The following is a 16354-nucleotide window of genomic DNA, read 5'->3' on the forward strand; positions in this document are numbered from 1 at the left end:
GCAGCCGCAGTCTTTTCCATGACACTATTCCAGCTTCATTTGCTTTCCGTTCTGTCATTATGCTTGATTTATCCCGGACGAGTCCCCAAATGTTGCGCCCGCGGAACGAGATATCACACGCATCAACGGAACTCGCGGAAAATAAGAAATACAACACAACACTTTATGAAAGAGAACACTTTAATTACAAACACAGAACTCAACAAATAATAACCGGAAATACAATTCAAATATCAGAGTTGTCATAGACGTCCGCCCGAGCAGACAGCTACCGTAGTACTGACATATGACAGTTTGTTTATAAACTGTCATAGAGACCCTTTAAACCGCTAATCGATATTGTCTTGACAACAAATATAAGAAAGATTCTTGTTATTTACAAATGCCATAAGGCTTCAACTTTATAGTGACCGATCGATATTATCGATCGGTCCGTCAGCTGTAACACACAGCATCAGTGGCGAAAAGCACGGGCGCAACAATATGTAAAAATATATTAAAACAGTTCAACTAAAATGTTGTAATCAAAATTTTGGGCCGTTAATAATGCCCTTTAATATAAATTTTACGATTTAGTACAATACTTTGCTTCAGAGTTAAAAAAAAAAACAATAATTTCAGTGAGTACATTTTATTGACCGCTACTGTATATGTATATATATGTATATGTATATATGTATATATATATATATATATATATATATATATATATATATATAGATATAGATATACATATATGTGTGTGTGTGTGTATGTATTTCATTGCTTACTTTCTAATCAAACCAATAATTGCTAAAGATAATATTAATGTTTTAAAAAAATGTGCAATGTAATTGTAATCATCATATTTAAAACATCCATCTACGTGTAAAAGAATGTAGAAGAATTATTAATTCATTAATAAACTGGTTTTATGTTTATTTAAAGTTTTTCTAGAAGAAAAATCGAAGTTAATCATCTTCCAAAGAATATACTTACTTCAAATGGTTGTCTTCCAATTTTCAAGCCAATTAAAATTAAACAACACATACAGGAAACCACCATGTAAAAGAAAAAAAAATGCGATATTTATCCACTTCAACTCTGTCTTAAAATTAAACCATTTTTTAACCTTTGTATGGATTTTATTTTCATTTTCTATGCCATTTTCATTTTCCGTCATTTTTGCAATTGTTAAAGGTTTCTTTCTTTGAAAATTATTTTCTGTGCACATCTTGGGTTCTATGCTGAAGATATTGGGTGCCATTTTCCTAGTGATAAAATACTTTAGGTCATACACGGAAATGTTACAACGGTTGCTTTGAATTAATCACAGCTTCAAATCACGAAAATTGCGTTTTTTTATGTATTGCAAATTCTATACATTTTTATAAATTTTTATAGATGTGATCAGATCTTGATATTATTAATTACCGATATGTACATATTATGTATAGACGATGCAAAAATTTGAGAGATTACATATTCAAATAGTGATTAAGTATAATTTAATTATAATCTCAAGTGTAGAGCAGATACATCCGATGAATTTATACTAATTTCGATAAACAATAACATCCTTGGTATCATTATAGATACATAATAGATATTTTTAATAAATAAAAATAAGTCAATATAATAATATTTTCTATCAAATTTCGAATTGTATGAATTTGCCGCGATACATCGCAAGAAACGAAAACGCGATTGCGCTATGTCTCAGGGTCAATAACTGGCGATAGCTGCCAGTGTGATAGCCTTGTAAACACATATCGCATCGTTTACGACGATAATTCTTGTTTAATATACGAGTTTTGCTATTAAAACTAAAAATTTATTTTTTCATCGAAATAATACGTAATAAATGCGATAAAAACTTATTTTTTCGCGTTGATAGCTATTTTCTGCAGTCTATTTCGCAAACTATATGTATTCTTTGCGGATTTAAAAGCAGCCTTTGTTAAAATAGAAACTGTGAAAAAACATGAGAAACAAAGAAATAAACACAAGACTGATAGAAAGAATAGAAGAAATATATAAGGAAACAAAGAAACAAAGAACAGAGTACAGTTATACAACAGAAGAATCGATGTATTTTGGACCAAGAAGGGTCTTAGATAGGGGTGCCCATTAAATCCACTTTTGTTTATAATATACATTGCGAAGATAGATAAATATCTGAGAAGGAAACAGGGAGGAGGTACGATAGTGGGAAGAAAAAAAGTATTCACACTGGTATACACAAATGATTTAACAATGATCGCAGAAACGGAGACAGAAATAAAAAAGATGTTGAAAAATCTACGAAGATTCTTCAACGAGAAGGATTTAAAACTAAATGCAGAAAAATCAAAGATTTTAATATACAGAAAAGGCAGAGTACGTAAACAAAAGGTCAAATGGCAGTGGGGTGAACGAAAAATAGAAGAAGTTAAAGAATTTAAATACATACTCAAGAAAAACAACGGAAATGAGGCACATAAGGAAATCATAATGAATGACGAAGGAAAATGTATAAAATGGATGAGGAAAGGTGCTGGAAAAAAAGTGAAAGAAATAAAAGAGAGACAATATGGAACAATACAGAAAGTATAAAATCAAAGAGAAACATATAATATATTATTTTTTGAGTAAAAGGGCATTAGATAAATAATATAAATACGCATGAACCGCTTGTATTTCAAAAGAGAACTAATATTTTAAATAAAAAAAATTAAATCACCGCTAATTAAAATATGGATAATTATAATTAATAGTTATTCAATTTTTAAATAGCAATAATATATATAATAATAATACATATTTATGTCATAATATTTATTTAAAAAACATAATGAAAAGTTATTATGAACATTAAAAAAAGTAAATCCGCCAATATCACTACATGACTTCAAAGGAGAATGCACGAGCAGATGAGTTACATGAGTCTCATTGACTGCCGATTCGTCAAGCGACTGCGCGGTGCTGTCTGGGATACGACGTGACAATGAATTTAATACGAAATTTGAAAAGTGCTATGTCTACATTATTTCTAGTACATTTTGATTGAAATAATCAATTAAATTTTATTTTACTGTACCATTCATGTATGCATATATATAATGTGTGATATCTCGAAAACAACACACATTCCTGAAATAAATTTGCATTCAACAACATTCTTTCATGCATTTATCATCAGGCCTAAAATAAAACTTATTTGCCTATGTTCTAACTTGTCAAATAAAAGCGGAAGCGCAAGTATTTTCCTCATATCAATGAGAAATGAAATATGCGAGAACAATGAGAACAAAATCGCCACAGCAACGTGTTGTAATAAACAATATTGAAATAAGTATTAAAATTTGTCATTGTTATTTGTGATCATCAAAGCGACGAACAATGCGTGTTTGTCACTTGTGTGTGTTAGAATTAAGTGAACATTATAATTTTGCGCCACAATTGTAATTAAATTCAATTATTTTATTATGCAATATAGCCTCGAGAAGAGAGGCAACGCTAAGCGCGTTTTCCTGTTTGTTTTTTTTTGTCTTCTTTTTTCTTGTTAGCATAGGTCTAAAATAAAAACAATTTTATAGAGAAACAACGTTTATTTATAACAAACTAAAGATTCCTGTTACTCTACTCAAAAAGAGGCAGTATTCTTGTACGATTATGAATAGTGTGTACAGCTGGCTACATTCTTTAATACCCAATAAAGAACATATATATTTATGAACAATCTTTTTTTAAAACAATATATAATTTAATATGTAACATATTATGAATAATATAAAAATAATATAATATACTATTAATTCATAGTAAAACAATAAGAGAAAGTTTGCAAAAAAGAGTTACGCTTTTTGCCAAAATATCATCGGTTACCGACGTTTCCAGTTAAAAACTAGATAAATTTATTTTCGTAAATCGTCTAAGTTATCATAATCGTGTGAATCGTCTGAAAAATTGGTAAGAGTTTCGTCGGGGCAGGGGAAAGAAAGGAAAACCATGCTTCTCGCAATGTGTTCTTTATTATTATGCTGTCGCTATATTCTCCCTCTCATCGATCCACGCAGTGGATCGTGTATCACTCTGCGCCCTGGGCGCGTGCGGCGCCGTATACAAGCCCTTACAAATTATTAATTTTTATTGCTCAGTTTTATTGTTCGCTTCCGATACAATACTCCAATGACTCCCGTCTCCTTTTTTCCTAAGGACAGTTTTCACGAGTTCCGCTGATGCTTAAGATCGTATGCCCAGCCGATCTTCGCGAATAGGTCAATGTACATCGTGATTATATTCAATTTATAATCCCCTAATTCAGCCGCCTTGTAGTCTCATGGGAACACATGATGATAATTGTGCCAACCCTCGCCATATGCCATAAACGCCACGAGTCTATTCTCCGACGGGTTAATTTCTCTATCGTTCAAATAAAATACGAGACAAAATTACTTTGTTGCATGCAAAAGAATAGCGAGAATTCTATAAGTATTTGTAGCATTGCATTTTTTAAATACGTAAAAAAAAAATTTTACAATCTTTAAAATCGATCACTGCATATTTGATGTGAAAATAATCGATTAGCAATCATAATCTGAGTTATAGAAAAATTTATTCTGCATTAGTCAAACATAGCTGTATACTTACGTATTGTATGGCTTCAAACCGAACATGTGAGCTGCACTATTAACGCTCCACGCGAAATTCAAACAGAGTACGTAACGAAGAATCTGTGACATAACGGCCCTGGACCAGATCTCGTTCCATGCGTATACGGGTATTAAAATCGGTAGCAAGAAAGCGAAAACAATCTATAATATCAAAAAATGTCTACAAAAAAGAATAAATTAAACGCTACACATCAAGTCCCACAAAAGCTCTATTGAAAGACATGGCAATTATAAAAATTTGGAGGAGAATAAACAAATGTTTATAAATTTTATTCTCACTCGTACTACTTTTCAAGTAAAAATGTATTTCAGAGAGAAGAATAATTAGCAACTCTTTGATGCGGACTTACTTGCAACCGAATATGAAAATGGGATCCGCCATTACATCACTCATATCAATCTGACTATCTTTTTGTATCACCTCTGGATGTTTTTTCATCATCAGCCAGCCGACATGAGAGAAAAAGAATCCTCGATTGCTATTGTGTGGATCCGCGTCTGTGTCTGTGTACTTATGGTGTACTCGATGATCTCGCACCCACTCAAATGGATTGTTCTAAAAGGGAATCATTGTGAAGCAAAACGCTTCTTTCTCGTGATGCAAAAAATAATTATTTAAACATTTATCTACCATGCCAGCTATGCAATAGAAAATAAGTAATATAACTCTGAGCTGCCATTTCGCTTTATAAGCTCGGTGAGTCCAAAAACGATGAATACCGCCGTTTACACCGATTGCTTGTGATGTACTCACGACATAGACTTGAAGTGAGAAAAATCAAGGTACATAAATACCATTATAAGATTATATGTCATTAATTATAATACAATATTATGTATATTTCATACGATAAATCTATCCTATAGTACCGTTATAAGTTACGCTACAAAGATAAATTACATTAGAATTAGAATAAATTATGTAAAACCAGATGTTTAAAAAGAAAACAAATTGCATAATCATTAAAATCTTTCGATCAAGTTATTAACTTTGATATCTTAAAGTAATAAAATATTCTCATAATCAGTACAAAAAACAAACTATTTTTCAGCGTGATGTCTGTTATAAAATAAAAATTGTACAGTAGAAACAGAACCCTGATGAAAATATTTTGCTGAAAGTACTATGAAATTAATGAAAAGTAAAATAAAAGTTTTTAAAAAATTACTGAATATATTTCAAAATAAATCATAATTTTCTGTATGAAAATTTAATGTAATACTATGAAATATAAGGAAAGTTAAAATATACTGCTGAAAAGTAATAAAAAAGTTTTGAAATAATTATCATTATGAAATTTACTGAATTAAACTGAAAATTGTTACTTTGTAATAAAAAATAGCTGAAATATTTATGAAATTAATTAATGGGGTCAATTGAGAGAAATTTTCAAATACATTTCAACAAAATTTCGTTAAATTTTCAGAAAAATATTTCCATCAGGGAAGTCTTCAATATCGTCAAGCTATTATTGCTAGCTCCCTATAATTTTGCATATATATGTATATGTATTTCATTGCTTAATTTCCAAACCAATAATTGCTAAAGATAATATCAATGTTTTAAAAAAATGTGCGATATAATTGTAACCATCATATTTAAAATATCCATGTATGTATGTGTAAAAAGAGGTATAAAAATGATTAATCCATTAATAAACTGGTTTTTTGCTTATTTAAAGTTTTTCTAGAAGAAAAATCGAAGTTAATTATCTTCCAAAGAATATACTTACACTAAATGGTTGTCTTCCAATTTTCAAGCCAATTAAAATTAAACAACACATACAGGAAACCACCATGTAAGAGGAAAAGAAATGCGATATTCATCCACTTCAACTCTGTCTTAAAATTAAACCATTTTTCGACCTTTATTTGGACAATGTTTTCATTTTGTATGCCATTTTCATCTTCCGTCATTTTTGCAATTGTTAAATTGTTTCTCTTTTAGAAAATTATTTCCTGTGCACATCTTGGGTTCTATGCTGAAGATATCGGTTGCCATTTTCCTAGTGATAAAATACTTTAGGTCATACACGGAAATGTTAACGGTTGCTTTGAATTAATCGTAGCTTTGAATCACGAAAATTGCGTTTTTTTATGTATTGCAAATTCTATACATTTTTATAAATTTTTATAGATGTCTGATGTTGATATTATTGCATAATCAAACGAACCTCTGTGAAGTTCGATTGTAATTATGCGAAGACTTTCGTCCGAGTATGATGAATAAGGTGTAGTCGTGATTATGCACGTACGCAGTCAACAAGTTTTTAAGCTCCCGCCAAAAAAACGCGAAGTAGGTACGGCTGGACGCCGCCGTGCGGAGCCCGCATCTACATCCGATCATTTTTCAAAGTCCGTTCAAATTGTCCTAGGGGGAGAGAAGACCCTGGGTAAGGGCGGGAACGGATACTCGGACAAAAGTCCTCGCATAATTACAATCGAACTTCACAGAGGTCCGTTTGATTATGCAATTATGCTCGTACTTTCGTCCGAGTATAATGAATAAGGTGTAGCTGTTTAAAGCTTAAACAATTTGAACAGCGTTTTCTTCGTTATTATCCAATAGTTGGAACAAATAGTATCTCTTAGGAACTAAAAATGAAATGGAAGACTTGACTAGAGTAACAATACAAGAATAAAATAAAATAAGTCGCAACTGAAGTATAGCTACTAGATTATCTGTTAAGAATAAACGCTCGACTAATATTACCCGATGGAATTAGAGGGCGATTGTAAAATTTTGCAAACGTGGACGAATTACTTGACCAACCGGCCGATTTGTAAATCTCGTCAAGAGGAACGTTGAGCCGCGCAGCTGATGAAGTTGCAGCATGGCGAACTGAATGCGCGGTGAAGATTGAGGTATCAATACCACCCTCGGCTAACGTCTTTTTTATCCATCGGCTAATAGTCTGGGTCGAAGCCGCTTTTGGTTGCTTGCCAAACGTTAGAAAAAGAGCGTCAGAGTCGCTTGGTAAGAGAGAATTTGTTTTTTCAATATACATGCGCAGCAAGGAAGCGATGCATAACTCCGGACATTCTTCAAACTTATGAAAGACCATCGAAGATTGTGTTCGATTAACGCCCGACGTCTTGATTCTATCAGGTATCTTTATGATCACAAGGTTCGTAAGCGAGATATTCGCACGCTTAATTAAGGCGAGGTTCTGAACTCTAGAAGCTGTCGCTAAGGCTATCAATGTCGCTAATTTATGCGTCAAGGTTTTCCTATCCAACGATGAATGGGGGGTGAGGGTCCTCAGGTGAGCGATGACCGGATTCGGGTCCCATGTGAGGGCATACTTCGGTTTTGAAGGCTTTAAAACCGCCGCACCTTTGCAAAAACGCTTCACCCTGGAGTCCGAGCCTAGGTTCACGTTGGTGATGAAAGAAAGCGCTGAGCGGATGGAATTGAGAGATCCGTACGCTGATATATTTTTCATCTCGGCCGCTAGGAACTTTAACGCAACCCCGATGTCGGGCTGGAATCAATCGTGGCTTTTATTCTTGCAATATAGCCACCACAGCTTGATTGGCCTCGCGTATTGCTTCAAGGTCCCCTCCGAAAGTGAGGCCAAGGACGTGGCTAGAGCTGATTCCGGGATTCCCTTTCGGCGAAATGCCTGTAAGATAATTTCCCGGCTGCCAGGGAAATGTTCCTCCACATCGGGTGCTGGTTGCTGAAAGAAGAGTGTAGCAAGTTAGGGTTTGGATGAAAAATTAGGGTTGGAGAGGCTAGCAGTTTGTTAAACATGAGGAACCATGGCTGAGAGTCCCACCAGGGCACTACCAAAATCCCTTCTGCTCGATCGTTAATAATTTTTCTCAAAACCTTTGGTATAATAGAAAAGGGGGGAAACGCATAAAAATAAGATGTGCTCCAATCTTGTGTGAAAGCGTCCACGGCAGTCGCGAATGGATCGGGAAACCAGGACACGAAAGACGAGCATTTGGAATTCGCGTGTGTCGCGAACAAATCGATTTCGAAAGGGCCAAAATTTCTATTGATCTCTTTAAACGCAAATGAAGCTAGTTGCCACTCGGTTTCGGTAGAGAGGATTCGAGATTGCTCGTCAGCCACCACATTCTCAGAAGACCTTATGTAAGACGCAAAGATCTGGATATCTCTGTGCTCACACCATTGCCAAATTAGTTTTGTCACTGCTGCAAGCTTTGAGAAACGGATAGATCCCATTTTGTTTATGTAGGCAATCGCCGTAGTGTTATCAACGCGTAAAATGATGTCTCGGGAGAATACCTCGTTAGCAAAACATCTGAGAGCATAATAGGCTGCCTTTAATTCCAACCAATTGATATGCTCTTCCTTTTCCTCCGTAGTCCATCACCCATGTGTTTTCTGGTTGTCCATAGCTGCTCCCCAGCCCGAAAGAGAGGCATCGGAAAAGATTTCATGTTGGAACCTCTGTCTCCTTAACGGCTTACCAATATTCGGCAATGCCAGCGTGTGTACCCATCATTTAAAGTCTAGAATCAAATTCGAGGGTAACGTCATGTGGGCCTCGTAGTTATCTCCAGAGTTTTCGCATGCCTGGAATTTTAGAGATTCGAAATCTCTAACATAGAGGAGTCCGTAAGGCACTGCCCAACAAACAGATATAAGAGCACTGATAAAACTCGCGAAATTCCGAATTTTAGTCTCCGATTTTGATAGGAAGGAAAGCACACGTGCAGCTAATATAATCCGTTTATCTTCCGGCAAGTAGATGAACATGTTTTTAGTATCGAGAATAAAACCCAGGAATCTTTGTTGACGACTGGGGGTTAAAACGGTCTTCTTATAATTTATTAAAAAACCCAGTTTTGTCAGTAAATGCAAAGTCATATCGACGTTTGATTTGCAATCCTCAAAGGAATCACCTATTAAGAAGAAGTCGAGATAGATAATCGAGACATAACCTCTCTTTCTCAAAAAGGAAGCTACTGGTTTCATTATTTTGGTGAACACGAAGGGCGCTAGATTTAGGCCGAAAGGAAGAGCGGTGAACTCGAATATGGTCTCATAAAATGAAAAACGTAAAAATTTTTTTGAAGATTCTTCGATTGGGACCAAAAAGTAGGCGTCCTCTAAGTCGATGGACGCCAGGTAGGTTCCAGTAGAGAGTAATTGGCAAGCCAATTTTAAATCTTCCATCTTAAAGTGTGGAGCATCGATGAATTTATTCAATTCCTTCAGGTTCAAAATAAACCGTTTTCCACCTGAAGATTTGTCAATTAAAAAATAGGGTAAAAGAAATTGATCCTCCGAGAATTCTGCCCGGCTGATCGCCCCTTTGCGAAGTAAATGATTTAGCTCTGTGGCTATCTCTTCGGAGTCCGAACTGCTTAGTTCTGGTTCCGGCAAGTAGGGGCGCGAAGGCGGGAGGGTTGAGAAGGGTATTTTGAAGCCCGACACAAACTCCAAAATAACTGGATCTGTTGTTATTTCTGTCCAATTTGAAATAAAGTACTTTAACCTGCCGGCAACGCATACCTCTAGTTCCTGCGAAACGTTCTGGAGCGAGATCTCGAGCGACGTCTCGAATTCTGTTGCTGAACCCTTGCGGGACGAGACGCTTGAGTTTTCCTCGCAAGGGGTTTCTCGTTTCCCTGCAGTGACCTCCTCTGAGGTGGCTGCCTGGTGTTCAGAGTAAGCGGTTTTGTTGTGGGTACGCTCGTCCTAGTAAGACCCTTGACAAGCTTGTCAGCTGATGCAGTCTCCTTCATCTTGGCCAGGAACTGCTCACCAAACAGCTTTTTGTCCACAGCAGAACCGTCTAGCGCATTTTTTGCGGACAGTGTCAGCATTGGAGAGATAAGGGATCGACGAGTCAATGAAATGTGGTGCTGTATCATCGCTGTCAAGCGTGCTGCATCACTGGCCTTTTCAAAAATGTCTTTAGTATCCCAGGAGATCTCCGGTTTCAGGAGTTCCAAGAGTAAGAGAGTTTGAGCCGAGATTGCGGCTCCTATAAGCTTCTGTGTTGAGCATTGATAATCGTCTCTCTTAGCTGCAGACAACGGCAACACTTGACGGATCTCTTGGTTGAGTAACGGGGCCCTGCACAGAGGCAGATTTGCCGGAGGGGGGTATTTCTTGATTAATAATTCCCTCGTTTCTTTAGTGAAACCGTTTGAAAAAATAGTTGACAATTTTTCCACCAAGAGATCGTGAATTGGTGGACCCGACACTTCTGCTAGTTCATTGTCGCCCAATAAATCCCTCTTGAAGTCAGGAACTGCGAAATCTGCCTCAGACTGCTGTTCCGCTATGGTGTGAATTTCCGTGTCGAAGGACACAGAGCGGGCGTTCTCGACGACCGTCAGAGCTGGAGGCGCATTCTCTACAACAAGAGAGACGGTCGTCTCGCGAACCGTTCTATGGCGCAAATCAAGTGTGGGCAGAACCGTACTTTGCTAAGCAGGTTCTATGCCCACATTTTTTGTAAGTACGTACCTTTGTCGGTGACTAGAGATTTTTGAAAAGGGGCGGACGCTGCCTTGATGTCTTGCGCGTTAACCTGGTCTGACGTCTGCTGCGTAGACTCTAGGATACGCTTTTTCTTGTTTTTGGAAAGAAGGTTGATGAGGGCATCGAGTTTGTCCTCAAGGCTGACATAACCTGAATGATCATGGCGGCCTTCCGAGGCGCTGCGTGAACGGCGATCTCGTTTTGAGCTTTTCCGACTTCTCTTGATGTTTTTATCGGAGGATTTGTCCCGAGAGCGCTCCTGTGAGCGATCTCTCGAGCGTTTGTGCGACCCTTTTGGCATTTTAAATACGAAAAAAGGTCAAGAAAATGTAGATGAAGAAAAACGCACAACTTGTCGACACGACGAACAAGAAACACAATGATCGGATGTAGATGCGGGCTCCGCACGGCGGCGTCCAGCCGTACCTACTTCGCGTTTTTTTGGCGGGAGCTTAAAAACTTGTTGACTGCGTACGTGCATAATCACGACTACACCTTATTCATCATACTCGGACGAAAGTACGAGCATAATTACCCTAACAGCACACGATATTCTGCGTATCATCCCATTTTCATACTCATTCTACTGTGATTATCCGTTAAATACTGAGATCAATCCTATAATATCTTTTGCAGTATTATTCGGTTTTCTTTCACACACGTATAATCTCAGGTTTGACTCAAACGTACGGAAGTGATACGTACGCACTTCTATCGCGCGCGTATAATCTCAGGTTTGACGAGACCAGCACTAACCTGCGCCATTTACATACGTAATTCCTATTTCCGGTCTTTTCCCGCTTGCCTGGCATCAAGTGACACCACGCAACACCACGTATCCGAGGTTTTACTGATATCGAAGGTAATCCTTTTTTCCTTTAAGTTTTATTTTACAAAATAGTGAATAAAGTGTAAAAGCTAGATAGTGTTTGTATATGATTTTTGTAATATTTTTATTATTTTTTATGTACTTGTTAAATTATTTTGCTTAAAATATTTTAAGGTTATGTTCTTAAACTTGCATTATAATTACCTCTCACCTCTTTGGTTCTTGGTTAAATATACAATACATTTTCTTAATTATTTTTTAAACAATGTCTTAAAAAGATGATTTAACATAAAACTGTTTTCAGTTTGCAATATTGTTCCTTTGAAGTTCTCTAGCTTAGGCTTCTAGAACTTTATTTTATATTGTAAGTTTTATATTTATTAAAAAACGCAAAAAAATTTGGCGCTGCTACACCACAAAGTATTATAAAGCAATGAAATTAACATGTAGTTTACTGTAGCAGCGCCAAGTTTTTTTGCGTTTTTTAATAAATATCTTTTTATTTTGATTAAATTTTTTTATATTTTTTCATTTTTTAATTAAATATTTTTATTTTTTAAATATTTAAAAAAAATTTTTTAATTTTAATTTTTTGTTTTCTTATTTATGTATTTATTTTTTTATAATATATATAGTATATAATATAGTTAATTATATATACGACAGCTTTATGTACAAGAGTTTTATAGAAGAGTTTTATAGAAATAGTGTATAACTTTTTTCATAGTTCTTTAGTCCCACTTGGTGCCATTTCCTGATATCATATTTTTTTGCAGAAAGTATATATAATAGCTTTTTTAAAAATTTTACTATATACAAGTTTTTTTTTAAAGGTTTTAATATCTATGACAGGTTTTTTTGAAAGGTTTAATATATACGACAATTTTTTTAAAAGATAAAACAATATGGTTTTGTTTTAGTTGTGACAAGAGCGTGTATTTGGCGCCTTTTTTTTACCTTTTTTTAAAAAAGGTAATTTTTTGATAGATATCATTTCTTTTTTTGTAATATACAGGGTGTCCTAGACTTACCGTATCACCCGTTAATGGCAGATTCTTGAGGTCATTTGGAGACGAAAATCTTAATACCAAAATGTCGAGGCTACTATAGTATTTGAATGGGAAAGGCTTAAAGTTTACCAATCAGCTTGTCAGAATTTTGCGCGCTCAGGGACATCGCATCTCGAAAGGACCCTTGCACAACATTTTATTCAATACGTTTTATTCACTTCACTCAGCTCTTATTCACTTTATTTACATTGTTCGCAATACTGACGAATTTACTAACGATAATAATTTCTAAATTGTATTAAAACACGATGCGCGTCGAACTGTCAAAGCAGTCGTGCCATTGACAAATGACGTTTCTCATGCCATGATAGAAAATCAATACTATCGGCACGAAGTATGATCTGCTACATAAAGTGTTGTGCAAGGGTCCTTTCTAGATGCGATGTTCCTGAGCGCGCAAAATTCTGACAAGCTGATTGGTAAACTTTAAGCCTTTCCCATTCAAATACTATAGTAGCCTCGACATTTTGGTATTAAGATTTTCGTCTCCAAATGACTTCAGGAATGTGCCATTAACGGGTGATACGGTAAGTTTGGGACACCCTGTATATACGACAGCTTTTTTTGATTTACTGTATAGGTACGACAATTTTTTGAAAGGTAAAATAATACTGTTTTGTTTTGATTCTGATAAAATTGACTGAAAATTATAAATGTTGAAACTAATTTAGGATCTGTCAAAAAAGCACACGTTTCAGAAATTTTATATGATTTGTCTAAAATAAATAAAATTAAATACCAAAGTTTAATATTTCTGTTCTATGTATCCTAAATTAATTCCAACAATATTTATAATTTCCAGTCAATTTTAATCAGTCAAGAAAGCACACGTTTCAAGATTTTAGTATGATTTATCTAAAATAAATAAAATTAAATGTCAAAGTTTAATATTTCTGTTCTATGTATCCTAAATTAGTTCCAACAATATTTATAATTTTCAGTCAATTTTATTTTGTGTATTACAAGATTTCTTGTCGAGTTTGTTTATAATTGAGTTTGTTTATAATTTTTGTTTTTTATTTTCTATGGACATAAAATTGACTGGAAATCATAAATATTAGAACTAATTTAGGATAACTACAAAAAGTATCTTATGCTATATTTTTTTATATATAAAATATAAAATTGACTGGAAATTATAAATATTTTTGGAACTAATTTAAAATACATAGAACAGAAATATTAAACTTTGAGATATTTAATTTTATTTATTTTGGACAAATCATACACTAAAGTCTCGAATGATGTGCTTTTTTGACAGAATGTATTGTAAAATTAATTTAAACAATCATACCAATCATCACTATGTTTTATAAGACCATTGTTTAGAAACTTTAGTGTATGATTTGTCTAAAATAAATAAAATTAAATATTAAAGCTTAATATTTTTGTTCTATGTATCCTAAATTATTTCCAACAATATTTATAATTTCTGGTCAATTTTAATTTTGTGTATTACAAGATTTCTTGTCGAGTTTATGTTTATAATTTTTGTTTCCAATTTTCTATGGATATAAAATTGACTGGAAATTATAAATATTGGAACTAATTTAGGATAATCACAAAAAGTGACTTATGCTATATTTTTTTTATATATAAAATTGACTAAAAATTATAAATATTGTTGGAACTAATTTAGGATACGTAGAATTGAAATATTAAACTTTGAGATATTTAATTTTATTTATTTTAGACAGATCATACACTAAAGCTTTTTGACAGAATGTATGGTAAAATTAAAACACAATACTTATAACCTATATACACTTATTTTACTTAATACATTTATATTGAATTTGATCACTCGCACTACACTGCACTACACTACTCTGATGAACACGAATAAAAAACTGGTGAATATTAAGCAGCCTTGAGTGTGCACCAGTGCAATGTAGTGCAAGTGGCCGAATTCAATATTATTCTTTTGACACATCTTCTGTAAGGTTATTTGGTATGCGCGGCTATTTCCTATAGCGCCACCAACACAAACCCAACTATTAACATCACTATAACCATCTAGTGTGAAAAATGTTGATTGTACATCCTAGAAATTGAGATAATATTTTTGACATTTCGACTTTGGACTTTTATATATTTATTTATAAAGCACGTAGAGCAAAAACAAGCATACTTTTATTATATATTTTGGGTATGCGCTATTGATTGAGACCATTATCAACTCGATCGGCCCAGACATTATTGAGTTCCGATAATTTCGGCTCTCTGGGCTCTTCAGGCTCGCGTAAAGATACACGTTCGGTCTTGCGCTGTGCGTGAACTTGGCGCGAGACACTACCGTGTCTCTTGATATCACCTGACTTGTAAAAATCAATAACAGTTGACAGATCGGTACGCGTGTAGTTACGGGCCTAAACGCGCCGGTTCTACACGATATCATTGGCAATCTTTGATCGATTACAAGCCTAATTTAAATCTTAAATAATTTTATTATTAATTATTGAGTGGTCTTCCACGCCACCCATGAGGTGCCACTTATAGCGCGTTAGGTTTTTCAACGTGGACCTTCGCCTGTAGCCCTATTATACCACATTGTATTTTAAATAGTAATATATATTATATTATATACTATTATATACTAACACTAATACTTTTTTTGTACTATACTATTTAACTATGCTATACTATATTACTACGCTGTACTTTCAGGCATTATATAATATAAAAAAAAACCAATTTTTTTATTTTTTATTTTATTTATTAAACATAATTATTTAATAAAAATGTTTTTTATTATTGTGAGGCCGCCACGGCCTCCTCTACCGCCACGGCCTCCTCTGCCGCCACGGCCTCCTCTGCTGCTACGGGCGCATCGTCCTCCGGTACCGCCACGGTCTTCTCTACCGCTGGCAAAGCCTCCTCGCTGGCGGTACCAGCGGGCCCTAGAGCGGCCGGCTCCTCTTCTTTTTCTTTCTAAAAAATTAATAAAAGTATGTATTTACAATTAGATTTACGATTGTATACTCGTATATTGATTAATAATTTTATTGTATGAAGTAAATAATTTACTAGTTTTATTTTTTGGTTGCTGCTGTTGCGGCTGTTCCTGTTGCTGCTGCTGTTGTTGCTGCTGCTGCTGCTGCTGCAGCTGCTGCAGCTGATAAAGCTGTTGCTGTGTTTCCAGTTGCCGTTGTTGTTGTGCTTGTTGCTGCTGCAGTATTTGCTGCAGCAGCTGATGCAAGGATGCACCTTCTTCTTGCGTAGTATGTTCTGTTAAAATAAAAATAAAATATATATTTTATCAATTAGTAATATAAACATACAAAACAAATTATGACGTAGTTTTTTTAAAACATCTTTACGTCCGTTTTATAACAAAAATAAATAATAA

General features: G+C 34.7%; 1 pseudogene; it reads right to left on the reverse strand.

Moving 5' to 3' along the window:
- Positions 1-3094: 3094 nt before the first annotated feature.
- On the reverse strand, positions 3095-5406 carry LOC136996934 (acyl-CoA Delta-9 desaturase-like; annotated as a pseudogene).
- Positions 5407-16354: the final 10948 nt, after the last annotated feature.

Source organism: Linepithema humile, chromosome 4 (genome assembly GCF_040581485.1).
Source record: "Linepithema humile isolate Giens D197 chromosome 4, Lhum_UNIL_v1.0, whole genome shotgun sequence".
NCBI classification, from domain to species: Eukaryota; Metazoa; Arthropoda; class Insecta; order Hymenoptera; family Formicidae; genus Linepithema; species Linepithema humile.